This window comes from Euprymna scolopes, chromosome 33 (assembly GCF_053919585.1).
Source record: "Euprymna scolopes isolate OS-2025 chromosome 33, ASM5391958v1, whole genome shotgun sequence".
NCBI lineage: Eukaryota > Metazoa > Mollusca > Cephalopoda > Sepiida > Sepiolidae > Euprymna > Euprymna scolopes.
This window is the reverse complement of record NC_136514.1, coordinates 68,735,809-68,749,928: the sequence shown is the minus strand read 5'-3', so window position 1 is coordinate 68,749,928 and position 14,120 is coordinate 68,735,809. Positions and strand designations below refer to the sequence as shown.

Here is a 14,120-nt window from a genome sequence, read left to right as displayed (position 1 = left end):
GAAATAACCCTAAAAGACATAGTTAACAGGTAAATAATAATAATAATAATAATAATAATAATAATAATAATAATAATAATAATAATAATAATAATTCTGATTTCGTTTATCAACGTTTCTCTGGAAAGGGATGCGATTCATTTCCAGAGGATTTCCCTTAATCCGGCTTCAAACCAGGAGCTTCAAAGATCAAGGGACTTTCCTAAGGATGTTGGTGGTACCTATAATTGCAGAGGTTTGAAGGCCGCCTTTAAACATCGGGAATTTGTAGTTTTTTTTTTAATTGTCCTTCCAGACGACTTAATACTACTCCTAGTGTACCAACTACGACCGGGATTATTTGTGTTTTAACCTCGTGTATATGCCTTATCTTCAAGGCCAATGGAGCATAATTGCTCCACTTCTCATTCTCCTTCTCACATTCCTGTTCCAGGGTACTGAAATGTCTACAATCTGCCAGTTTTTTGAGATCTTGTCAAATACGACCAAATCGAACGATTGTGTTCCAATTGCTTGGTAGTTATGACACTTTTGTCCCACCATACCTCTACCTTGCCATCCTCAGTTGTTCTCACGTCATCAGCCACCTCCTCAAACTATTTTCCAGCACACTTCACCACGATTGTTCCACGGGCGATCACTCAATTTGAAGATTTAACAATAAAAATGAGCATATTCAAGTAAAATTCCTATTTATAAATTATCTATACTTCGCATGATTAACGCCATTTTACTATATCTCCTTGCCTTTATTAATAGCTTTTGTTTCACTAATAATTTAATAGTTTTATTTATTAAAGCTTATGCGAATTTTTTAGTTTTACATTAAATGAGATCAATAAAATGCAGCATCCCGATTTCGAAGATATGTTGTGTGATAAATAAATAAATAAATAAATAAATAAATAAATATGTTGTGTGATAAATAAATAAATAAATAAAGCCAAAATGTCATTAGTAGAGCAATTTCATCAAAGAAGGAAATAGTTCAAAATCTTTATGTAAAATAGATATTGTCATTGTTTGATGGCTGCATGGACTGGCACGTTGCAGTCGACTTAGAACACCGGTTTGTATTTCTAACTGAAATAACGTTAACGTCCGGATATCGTCATTGGGTCCGTTAATTTGAAAAATGTCCTTTCGTTGAATTAACGGTTACATTTGAGGTAAATTTTGACTGGGTACACTAGTGCAAATTGAAAAAATATGAAGATCTATGAGAAATAGAAACATAACATAGAAATGGCTGGAAAAACAATTGCATTTCCTATCGAAATTGAATGCCAAGGTTTTATTGGCAACTCAACCTCATCGTACTTGAAATACTTTCGTCTTTCTCCGCCATGAAGAAAATACAAGACAAAGCTCTACCTGCATCCCATAGAGTAACAACGATCCAACAAAGTTTGGAAGTATCGTGAGCTGTGGCGCTCTAGACTATTGGTGATGATGCTTCGACGCCGAAACTATGCCTGAACACAGTCATCATCTTATGAAGGCTTTGTTGAAATCTATTCTGCTGTGCAAGAAATGGTTATTGTATGAACACTTAAAAAATCTATATAACAACGAAAGTTTAAAAATATATATGACAACAAAATTCGGCTAAAAGTTAATCTTCGTGAATTAATCGGCCAAAAACAGAAATAACAATTTTTCCAATGGACAGGTCTGTCCTATCATCACTGCGTTAATCGGACGAAAATAGTCGATATGGCAGGCTTTCAGGCAACTAAATTACATTAGCAACTCATAATATTCATCTGTTCCATACGTACACACACACACACACATATATATGTATATATATATATATATATATATATATATACGCATACATATATATATATATATACGCATACATATATATACACGTATACATATATATACGCATATATATATATATATATATATATATATATATATATATACGTATACATATATATTTACATATGCATACAGTAACGTCCAAAACTAAGGGACAAAATTTTAAAACCTAATATTTTTTAGAAATAACAACTGTGAAAAGCTGAAATTTTGACAACTGGTAGTCATTATCATCCATAATGAGAAAAACAATATAAACAGCCAAAAAACAATAAAAATACATGTATAATCAATATTTAGTAAATGAGTCCTTGCTCTCAATGACAGCTGCACATCTTTGACTACAAGAACGAATCAGTTCTTGACAATCCTCGATACTAATTTTAGACCATTCTTCTTGAAGCTTCACCCACAAATCCTCTGTGTTAGTGGGATTTCTTTCCATAACTTTCACTCTTAGGGTCTTCCAAAGATTTTCTATTGGATTTAAATCAGGACTTCGCGGCGGCCAAGCCATAATTTCGAAATCTTGCACGTTAAGGTAATTCATTATCACCTTTGCCTTGTGACATGGGGCATTTTCTCGCATAAAAGTAACCCTATCGAAATCTGAATTCTGTATGATTGGCACAACATGATCTTGAACAATGTTTTTTATAGATCTGCACGTTTACACAAGTTTTTAACCGGACAAGAGGTTTTGTACCTTGGCTAGAAAACATTCCAAATACCATGACGCTCCCGCCTCCAAACTTGACAGTTTTCTTAGTACACTTTGCACTTAATCTTTCACCAATACGTCTCTTTACATTGTTTTTTTCCATCATTTCCAAATAAATTAAACGTGCTTTCATCACTAAAAAAATACGTTTGCCCAATTTTCATATGTCCAAATTACATACCTGTTTTGCAAACTCTAATTTCGTCTTCTTATGTTTCGAACTAACAAGTGGTTTCTTCCCTGGAGTTCGATTAAACAATCCTATTTCTTGTAGTCGTCTAGAAACAGTCCGTCTTGACACATTAACACATGAGGTACTATTCATAACCCTTTTAATTTATGTGCAAGACTTAAAACTTAATGACATACGTTGCATTATTCGATCTTCTCTTGCCGAAGTTTTTCGGGGTCTGCCGGTTTTAAAAGCACTATTTTGCCAGCATCATTGTAGGATTTAATAACCCTGCCTACAACAATCTTGGAACGTTTCACTTTCTCTGAAATCTTTCTAATGATGTGCTTTTCCTTGTGTGGCTTTACAATAGCTTGTCTCACAGAGTAATTAAGTTTTTGGCGTTTCGCCATGGTGCTGGCTGATGCAACCTTTACAAATTATTAAGTAAGATTTATTCTTCAGAGGAAATCAAAAAAGTTGAATATAGCATACTGTTTATATTTTTTCTCAATTTTGTCCCTTACTTTTGGACGTTCCTATTTTGAAAATAAATACATAATTGTTAAAATTCTTTTTCGATCCTTTGCAAATGATTCAAATTTTAGTATGTTATTATGGATGATAACGACTACCAGTTGTCAAAATTTCAGCTTTTCACAGTTGTTATTTCTAACAAATATTAGGTTTTAAAATTTTGTCCCTTACTTTTGGACGCTACTGTATATAAACTAAGGGACCATATATATATATATATATATATATATATATATATATATATGCATATATGCATATACATATAAATATACACATAGTAACACTATTTGGGACTAAATATACACATATGAACAATATCTGAGACTAATCACGTTTCATTCTAACAGAGACACTCTCTGATGCAAATGGAAAGGTAGTTTAAACGAACATAGATAGTCTCCATGATATTTAAATGCTGATGTAAGTGGACATGATTCAGGATTGAAAATGAATCAATTCTAAAATTCGTTGTGCATGATTGGTTTTAAGCAAATTGTCTGTAATAACTCCTTTTATAAAATCCATCTATTCAACTCTTGACGCGTAAGAACAAAATCAGTTTGTTGACTGTTTTTTTTACTTTTAATCTTAAATATAAAAAAAGTCTTTCCTTCATAATTTGGATCATATGTATATTTTTTTTCTTTGACGCTAATGCTTGAGCTATGAAGACATGTTTGTTGCAAGGCAAAAAATTAAAATATGAATCAATAGTTATTATATTACGCATGCATATTCGTAATGCCGACGTTCGACCTCTATCTACCAAATTCCATTTTTTTAATTTTCACATTTTGTACCAATTTTTCCCTGGCTAAAATCCAAATATAAAGTTTCGCATTCTTCGATTACCCTATCTATTAAGTTTCCAAAAACTGACAGAGGAGTTTTGTAGGCCAATATTTTAAACAAATATATATACGCATGCATAAATATATTAATATATATATAGAGGGATTTGTGTTTACTATAATTGTTTATGCAAATATTACGAAAGTATAAATCATGTAGAATATAGGCATGAATATAATTACACGTAATAGTAAAGTAAAGATGATCATCTCATCAGAAAACCGAAAAAAATTAATAAGGAATTAATTAAAACGAATGTTTAAAAAGATTATGCAAAATAGCTAGATCTTTTGCAGATGAATGCAATTCCACGACGATATAATAAAAGTGTATTTTCTATTAAAATAAAGGGTTTTTAATATGCATATGAATACATAAAAAACCCAAATTTACAGGAGTATATATATATATATATATATATATATATATATATATATATATATATATATACTATAAGGCTGCCTTCCAATGCTCGCTCGTAAAATCGTAAAATACGCTTTAATGTGACATACTAATTTAGGCAGATTTTGTATTTATTATTATAGAGCGAATTCTGTATTAATTATTATATTGTACCCAGTATATTAATCCTCCCCGTCACTGCAAGGCCCTAAAATACACTTAAATATGATATTTAAATTCATGCAAACTCGTATTTATCATTAGAGTGCGAAAACTGTATTAAAGGATGGAGACGGGAGTAGGGTGTGAAGAAGAGCTTAGAGAGGTTGATACGAATGGATGATAAAGAAAGAAAATCTGGTAAAAAAAAGCATTTGTGGGTCAGAAAACAGGTTAGACGATCCGTCGCTTACGTGATCACAAGACATTATGTAAAAATAATCCTTAATTTTATTAATCTAAAATTTGCGGAAATCTTATATAAATAATTTAAAATATAAGATACAAAACTCTAATATTAACTATATAAACATAAATTTATATATAAATTTCATATAAAATAATAAGACGACAAGATTATGAAATGAAGTCACAAAACTATATATTGGTAGATATAGAATGGTTCATTTATTGAATAATGGAATACTAGCAAAATTTGCGGGATAGAAGGGACTTTTTATGCCAGGGCATTTCGAAGCCTCATGCTTCTCATCATGTATAAGCTCCAATAATAATTGTTGAGCTTGGCATTATCCAGATAAGTCTCTTCTTGTAGAATTGAACACTCTCTCTTCCTCTTACGCATTAAGCTAAATTTCATATATATATATGTATATACGTTTTATTTTTTATTACCGTATCTTTCTGTCAAGTTACATTATTGTTTCAGCTACTCGGGCGTTTTTTTTGGCCGTCTGTAGCTTCCTCAGACTTTTATGTTTTTATGTAAAAGTCTGAGGAAGCTACAGACGGCAAAAAAAACCCCGCCCGAGTAGCTGAAACAATAATGTAACTTGACAGAAAGATACGGTAATAAAAAATAAAACGCATATTTGCTCTACAACAGTATTGAGCACTTTCTTCAGTTTTTATTAATTACCACTTCCACTAAACTATAACTATAAATATATAAATATATATATATATATATATATATATATATATATATATATATATATATATACATATATATATATACAGGAAATTTATAAATTTCATATATATATATTATTGTATTGCACACAGGTATGTTTGCGTATTTTTAAGTAAATCTGCAAACTTATGGCAATTTTCTAGAAAGAACGCTAGTGACTGGCTTCGAAGTACAAAAAGATTCTCCGAATTGATACCAAAATAATCATGCAAGTGAAAATCATAACATAAAAAAATTCTTGTGATAAAAATATGAACCTGCATCAAAATTTAAAGAATAATAATAAAAAAAAAACATTATTATTAAGTTAGAAGCTTAGAATTCGGGTTATAAAAACGTAATTCATTAGATAAAATTGAATTTAGAAATTTTCGAAAAGACAAACAAAAGATCATGAAGAAATAAAATAAAATCATATAAATCTTTAGTAAAAAAAACCTTTATATTTAAGTAACTCATGTTCATTTTTCAAAGAAACGCAAAAGCTAATTATGTAGTAGTAAATAATTGCATACCCCTCCTCTCTCTCCCACTCAATATATGTACATTACACACACACACACACACACACACACACACACACACACACACACACACACACACACACACACACACACACACACACACACACATATATATATGTATATATATATATATACTTATAGACATATATAAATTGGATTTCTTGGCTTTTTTTTTGCGATATTAGCAACATTAAAACGCAGTTATTTTTATTTTTTCCGTACCTTTGCGGGTTTTAAAAGCTATTAGCTCTTTTTTCTTATTCATATATATATATATATATATATATATATATATATATATATATATATATATATATATATATACAAACACACACATACATATCTGTATGTATATTGTATAGGATGTATTTATTTATTTTTATTATTAAATATTATTACGTACATAAAATAAAATATTAATACATATATATATTATGTAAATATAGTAATATATATATTATTACGTGCATTATATATATATATATAAAACTATAATTATTAATTATATTTGTAATATATAATAATATATATTAAATACATACATATATATATACATATATATATATATATATGTATATGTATATACATGTGTGTGTGTGTGGGTGGGTATATGGGTTTGTGTATATGCAGGGTAAAAGATTTAATAAATATTTAAATAAAAAATATTCGAATAATAAGTTAATGATAATAATAATAATAATAATAATAATAATAATAATAATAATAATAATACATATCAAAACTGTACACATCAAAAATAATGCGGCGGCGCAAATAAACGAAGGGCAGGTAAATCCCTGATTGCTTAGGTAAGCGAAATAATTAAATGAAACATAACCACTAATAGGAAAACAATATATATATATATATATATATATATATATATATATATATATATATATATATATATATATATATATGAACATATCAGAAAAAAACAATAAGACATATAAGAAAAAAATAATAATATATCAACATTATATATATATATATATATATATATATATATATATATATATATATATATACGAGGAAAAATCCTGATAGATATTACTAGAGGTAATACTTTCAGGGTGATCCTAACCAAAAAAGGAAAAGCTCAATATTTAAGAATAGAGCAATATATAAATTTAGTTGTAAAATTTAAATTCTGAAAATCAAAACATAGACATATATTCGAGTTAAGAATTCATTAAGGAATATATAGAAGAGGTTATTTCCTTAATCCATGGATTTTCAATAATGGCTCATTATCATCAGAGGAAGTATCTCTCTCGTTCTCTCTCTCTCTCTCTTTCTATTTTGTATATATATATATATATATATATATATATATATATATATATATATATATACTGGTATAAAAAAAGCCTACAGAAAATAGACTCTGATTTATGAAAGTATGATATGTTATGAAAAGGAAGGGTTGTAAAGAGATAGTTTCGAATTTGGGGGTATCAAAACCAAAGCAAAATATGATGAAAGTAAAAATAAAATAGGTAAACCTCATAATTTATTATACCATAACTGTTCACACTCAAACACTTATCACAATATTCTGTTGATCTATATTAAAAAACCTTGTTAAACTTTGTGACATTCAATGGAGGTCAAGCGCGAACGGACATCCCATACGTTTATTATACCATATTTCTTCAAACTGAAACATGATTATCAAAGTATACTTACGAAGATAGATATGAAAAGTCTTTATTAAAGTTTGTGACTATTTCCATTCTATGGAGGCCAGGCGCGAACGCAGGCCCCACCATTTTATTATACCATCCCCTATTTAAGTTAAAACATACTTATCAAAGTATTATTATGTACATCTATATCAAAAACACTTGTAAACTTTTTTATTCTTAAATTCCTTATCTCCATACTTTGTTGACCAGGCGCGAACGCAGACCCCACAATTTTAATGAATCATCATCATGCCAGATCAAACATACCGATTCCTATGTCTCGATACATCTTCTATGATATGTGATCAGTTTTTTATAATAGTCAACCATATAGGAGCCTATTCGTGACCAGGCACACACACAGACGTTCAGCTTTATATTATAGATATATATCTATATCTATATATCTAAATATATATCTAAATATATATATATATATAAATATATATATCTATACACACATATATATATATTTATATATAGCTATATATATCCATATATATCTATATGTATATAAATATATATATATATATATATAAATATATATAAATATATAAATACATATATATATATATTTAAATATATGTGTATGTAAACAAATAAATAAATAAATAAATATATATATATAAGTTTGGTAGGGAATATTCTTCAAAGACAGTATATATATACATATATATACATATACATATATATATATATATATATATATATATATATATATATATATATATATATATATATTTATATAAATATATATATTGTCTTTGAAGAATGTTCCCTGCCAAACTTATTTGTTAAATTTAGTCTACAAACTTGAAACTTGATATATAGGGAATTTTAAGCGTAATTAACGACCAAGCAGCCTAATAAAGAATAAACGTGTCAATCATACACCAGTTGAAACATGTTATCAAAACATATCATACATCAGTGGAAACATGTTATAAAAAATTATATTTCTAGTGAACTATTTTTCTAAATAGTTGGTATACTTAACGCTTTTTCGGCATAAGTGAATTTATATTAACGTTTTTCCTATTCATTTCATTTTATCAGACATATTCGACCGATTTGCACAAAGAAATTAGATTTGTTCCTCATGGAAGTAGAGCTATTAAGGAACCGAATTAGTGAGAAAATACAGCATTAAAATGGTATAGAGAGGTTGATATGCCGGAAGAAATACAAAGCTAAGCACATGAACACATGAAACAAATAGAACAAACACATACAAATTCCTGTGAAGTTTATAGAATTCTTATACATTTTTGGATATCACACCTGGGATATTACACTTGGGATATCATACTTGGGATATCACATATTGCACTTTGAATATATTTGAACAAACATTTGAAAAGTATTAATCTATGATATTTGTCCAAAATGTCAACTGGAGGTCAAGCGTTTTATGTTTTAAAAGTAAAAAAATGTTGTGTATGTTTTATTGTGAAATTTCAATAAAGAAAACCAATCTTTGAAGTAATATATTTTCTGCATCGATTTTTAGTTTGTTTGATTTTGACACAGTGCTCAATACGAAAATAAAACTAAGTGTGCGTGTGTCTGCTTAGACAACATATTTTCATTAACCATGTTATTGAAAAATGCAAAATACTTCTACTTTATAAATATATTTTTCGAGTTTTCTGATGATCCAGAGTATTTTTGTCAAATTGTTATTTTTTTTTTTTAACACAGTGATCACCACTTATCATGGCCCGGAAGCCACTCAGGGATAAGGGTTATTGCAAGTACATTACGTTAGTGTGGAGATTTGATGAAGTGTTTACTTAAGGGGGCGGTTCATTAGGAATTTGTTAACGTTGTACTTGAAGACATCCAAGTTGTAGTCCGGTGGGAAGCAGACAGACGGAACAGAGTTCCACAGGCGTGCAGTTCTAAGAAAGAAGCTTTGTTCATGGAATCCGCGTTTTGATTTAGGCACAGATATAGAGTGGGGGAAATTTTTCACAGTGGATTCAGCTAGACGGGCGTTTTTCGTGAAAGATTGGCGAGGGGGGACCAGAGATTGGAGTTCAGACGAGCACCTGCCATGGAAATAACGATAAAACAAGGATAGGCTCGCAACGTCTCTTCTGTGGGAGAGAGGTTGCAGGGTAGAGAAAAGGGCATCCCCCACTAAGCCACGAAGTCTATTTTGTACTCTGTCAAGGCAGGATAGGCTGTTTTTAGCAGCTCCTGCCCAGATATGGCAACAGTATTCCATCCTTGGACGTACTTGGCTTTTATATAGATAGAGAATTGCATCAGTAGTGAGATATCTTCTGGAGCGGTAGAAGGATCCCACCATCTTTCCAGCGACCTTGGCAACAGACTTGATGTACGTGTTCCATTTCAGATCAGGAGTAAAGGTCAAACCCAGAAGCTTGTCAAAACACGAGGCCTCACCCAGACGAGAGCCATCCATCACAATTGAAAGATACGTGAGTTTTATGCTTCATTCTGTCGATTGATTTATGCAGTCATTTTCTCGTGAGATATTACTCTGATCTGTTCATGCTTGCTTCGTCGAACGATACGGCAATGTATGCCTTTTAAAATGTACGAAGGGATGATATATATATATATATATATATATATATATATATATATATATATATATATATATATATAAATATTAGATTGGTGCAAAAATAAAATCGTTTTCATATATGTAGTTGAACGTCAAAAATGGCATTATTTTTACACCAACCTAATATATATATATATATATATATATATATATATATATATATATATATATATATATATATATATATATATATAATAAGAATATCAAAGCATACTATTTATTTTAAAATATACGAGAAGGCCAGAAAAACATCGGTACCTTCGTTTTCAAATCTGATATAAGGGAATCAGTTTATGGACGGAAAAATTATCGATTTCTTTTCAGCCTCTGCTTATATCTGTGCTCACCAGAAATGGCGTTGTTTTGCAGATGCGCAATTTTTATGTGTATCAATATGTTGTTTATCTTAGATAATTCTTGAAATTTCCATTATTTCTCGAAATCAAGCAATTTCTTTTGTCTGTCACTGAAATAAACAATAGATTTGAAAAATTTGCGATCTATTATTAAAATTATAAAACAATGTCGTGGTCGCCATTTCTGGTAAGAAGAGGTGTAAATAGACTCAAGAAGATTCAATATTTTTCGACCCCAAACGGATCCCCTTATATCGGATTTGAAACCGACCATACCGATGTTTTTCTCACTTTCTTTAACATTTTAATACATATATATATATATATATACTAGCAAAAGTACCCGTCGTTGACTGGGTTCAAAAACAGCCTACAGAAAATGGACTCTGATTTATGAAAGTATGATAGGTTATGAAAAGGAAGGGTTGTAAGGAGATAGCTTCTAATTTTGAGGTATCAAAACCAAAGCAAAATATGATGAAAGTAAAAATAAAATAGATACACCCATAATTTATTATACTATACCTGCTCACACTGAAAGACTTATCACAATATTCTGTGGATCTATATTAAAAAACCTTGTTAAACTTTATGACATATTTCCATTCTATGGAAGTTAGGCGCGGACGAACACCCCATAATTTTATTATACTACTAGCGGGGGTACCCGGCGTTGCCCGAGTGTTTGTTTCCGGGAAGGGGGGGAGTTTTAAAAAATGTTATGGTAGGTAAGTAGGAAGGATTAAACCCGGAGTCATGAGTAAAAGTAGGAAAATAAAGTGTGAAAAAAAACAAAAAAAACCAAACATCTGCAACGTTAACAGTTCGGCCACCAAGAAAAGTCCATTCCAGTTGTTTAGGAAAAAACAAAAAAAAAAAAAAAAAAACCGACTACGGTAGGTCGGCGCGAACGTGAAAATATACTGTGAATTGTCCAGCACGCTAACCACTACGCCACAGAGCACTGCAGCTTAGTTTAGTGATTTTAAATAACTTCACATGAAAGAACTACGAAGCCAAACCGGTGTTCTCTTCTCAACTGTTCCTTGTGAACGATCCCCAAACGGTGTTAAGTGGTGACAGGGGGAGGAGGAATTTATTAGAGAGAAAATATTTTACCACTTCCATTGATCTTAACCGATTTTGGCCGTGACTTCTCAGCAGAAAAAGTATAGAAATCTAAGATTATCGAGGAATTTGAGAAATAATAAGCCTATAACACACCTCAGATATTGTTCTGCCGTTTGTGCATATTATATTTGCATGAAATATCTTGATTTTTAATCCTATTAAGGTCAAAATCCGACGAGAAAAAATGAGTTCATTTTATTTATATATATATATATATATATATATATATATATATATATATATATATATATAAAAAGATAGAAGAGAAGAAGATAGATAGAATAGAAGAAGAAGAAGATAGAAGAAAAGAAGATAGATAGATAGATAGATAGAAGAAGAAGAAGATAGATAGAAAAGAAGATATTTCTTCAAACTGAAACATAATTATCAAAGTATACTTACGCAGATTGATATGAAAAGTATTTATTAAAGTTTGTGCCTATTTCCAATTCTAACGAGGCCGGGCGCGAACGAAGATCCCCACAATTTTATTATACCATCCCTATTTAAATTAAAACATACTTATTAAAGTATTATTATGCACATCTATATCAAAAACACTTGTTAACGTTTTTTTTATTTTTAAATTTTTTATTTCCATACTTTTTGGACCAGGCCCGTACGCAAACACCACAATTTTAATGAACTATCATTCTGCCAGATCAAACATACCCATTCCTGTGTCTCGATACATCTTCTATCATTATGTGATTAGTTTTCTATAATAGTCAACCATATAGGAGCCTATTTGTGACCAGGCAAACACACAGACGTTCAGCTTTATATATATATATGTCTATATCATGGTTACTTAGGAACATGTATAACAAGATAGAAGGGTTTAAAAGTCTTTCTTTTAAATTTTCTTTTTTCTCTGTTAGTATAAGTTCACAGCAAAATTCGATGAAAAAAAAAAATTGTAAATGACAACAATCTAAATTTGTTTCTTTTGATCCACCAAAGAACGAATATCACAAACCAAATGTACCTAAATTTTTGCTGAAAAAGAATTTATCAGCTTTGTGGATATCTTGTGCAGTTTTTGATTTTCCCTCAACACAAACAGCATTTTACAGTTACAGATGACTACGTTTAGAGCAAGTTAATACGGCATAATCGCGTTGACACACCGGTTTCCCGTCAGATCACCGAATTAAGCAACGTTGAGCCTGGCAAGTACTAGATGGGTGACCATTTGGGAATTCTTAGCGCTGTATGTGCTCTCTGCTTATCTCAGCATTGTTTTCAGTCGTTCTGAACCTCCACTTGCCACTGGTATTCAACAGTGTCGACCCAGGAGAGATGTGGTTGGAGATTGCGCAACGCTTGCCACAAAAATCTCATGCGCAGGCACTCTCACCGTGGGTATCCATAGTCTTTCGAGAATGAAGGAAGCCTTGTTGACGTTTAGAACACGTTTATAGAAAAGAAATGCACCCCACAAGTAACTGTGCTATTAGACAATCAATGTAAAATGTACACTGACTTAATAACCGATCTAAATATCATCCATAGTTTCTTTGGCCTATACTTCCCTGGCCCTCGCCCTTCGGGGCTTGAGCAACAAGTGTCAAGCAAAGACCAGCAAGACCTTGGTCAATGTAGGGGCAATCCTTCATACCAATTGTTGCTATCCAGCTCCCCTACTCCCCGGGGAGCTGGTCCCCATTTCCCCTTTACTCTTCACATTAAAAATCGGCATTGTGCCTAATTTGCTTGGCGGGGGAGCAAATAAATACGCATAGTTTCTTTGGCCTTTTGGTCAAGATCAAAGTGTAGTATCTGTTCTTCAGATGCTGCACTTCCATTTCTTGTTCTCTTTCGGTGGAGTATCAGTCTTTCACGACTGAGACAATTTTTTATTTTTGTATCTTTTCTCCACGTTAAAAAACGACCCTGGTGTCTAACTCTGTCCCGTGGGGAGACATAGTAAATAGGGACAATGGAACATTCCAAATAAATATTTTTGATTATTCAATAATTTTTAATGATTGGTTCGGAAGTGAAATTAGTTTCGGTCGGAGTTTTCGAAAAACTTTTTTTTTTTACTTAAAATTAAGTTTTATCGTCAGAAATCGTCACTTTCCTGTAAAAAAGACTAATAAACAGATAAATAACATTAAAAATACGATTAGAAGACAAAATAAAAGTTGATAAG

General features: G+C 30.7%; 1 pseudogene; it reads left to right on the top strand.

The window, feature by feature from the left end:
• The first annotated feature begins 13,703 nt into the window (after window positions 1–13,703).
• Window positions 13,704–13,911, top strand: LOC145258534 (U2 spliceosomal RNA; annotated as a pseudogene).
• Window positions 13,912–14,120: the final 209 nt, after the last annotated feature.